The following is an 837-nucleotide window of genomic DNA, read 5'->3' as shown; positions in this document are numbered from 1 at the left end:
CGATGGTTAGGAAACTGCACGGCCCGCGGCCGGTCACCCGCCATCATAAAGTCTATGTCGCAATCCGGCGCCGCGACCCGCAGCATTTCACGCACTATAGCTAGCCTGCGTCCCCGCTCCGGGGCTAGTTCTTGCCCTGGGTAGTCGCACGACACCCACTCCAGCTGGATCCCGCCCCGCAGGTATTCTAGCCACTGTTTCTGTTTATCCGTGAAGGGCCGGCCTTCGTTAGCTGCCTGAAAGAACGCTCGCCACACTGCAACATGTAGTCGTAACCTTCCGGGTTGGAAGTCTTCGGGGTCCGGGAGCAAACGGACGACCTCTTCAAGAAACTCCTGTTCATCCCGCGGATCTACCGCGTCCGGCTGACCCAGCCGCTGTAACCTCTGCCAGGCTTCCTGTAGCAGCTGGAGTGCTTCCCTGCCCGCGGCGTTGTGGGCACTCCCTTCCCGGGCCGGTGCTAGTCCTACGCCTCTGGATTCCCACCCTGTCGGCTGGTCACTCACCCACTGGTCGTCTTCGCAAGGGTCATCTTCCAACGACACCAACTCGGTCAGATCCCTTCCGTCGCCATCCTGAGTGTCTGCCGGGTAACCCACGTCAGGTTTCCTGTCATCGTCCCTTGCCGTTCCCTGCGTGCTCTCAGTCGACCTGGTTAGCANAGGCCTCTGGGCTTGGGTCTCCTATAAGCCGAATAATAACCGGTGGGGGCGGGAAACAAGATAAGAAGGTCTTTGAGCTTACACTTAGGTGTCCAAAAGGGCAGAGCTGCCCCCTACCGTAACCAGAACCGCACCGCTGTCCCCAGTCCTGAACGGCAGTCACAGGCCGCTCGTC

The sequence above is a fragment of the Volvox carteri genome (genome assembly GCF_000143455.1).
Source record: "Volvox carteri f. nagariensis unplaced genomic scaffold VOLCAscaffold_645, whole genome shotgun sequence".
In the NCBI taxonomy this organism is placed as follows: Eukaryota; Viridiplantae; Chlorophyta; class Chlorophyceae; order Chlamydomonadales; family Volvocaceae; genus Volvox; species Volvox carteri.
Note: the sequence above shows the minus strand (reverse complement) of the source record.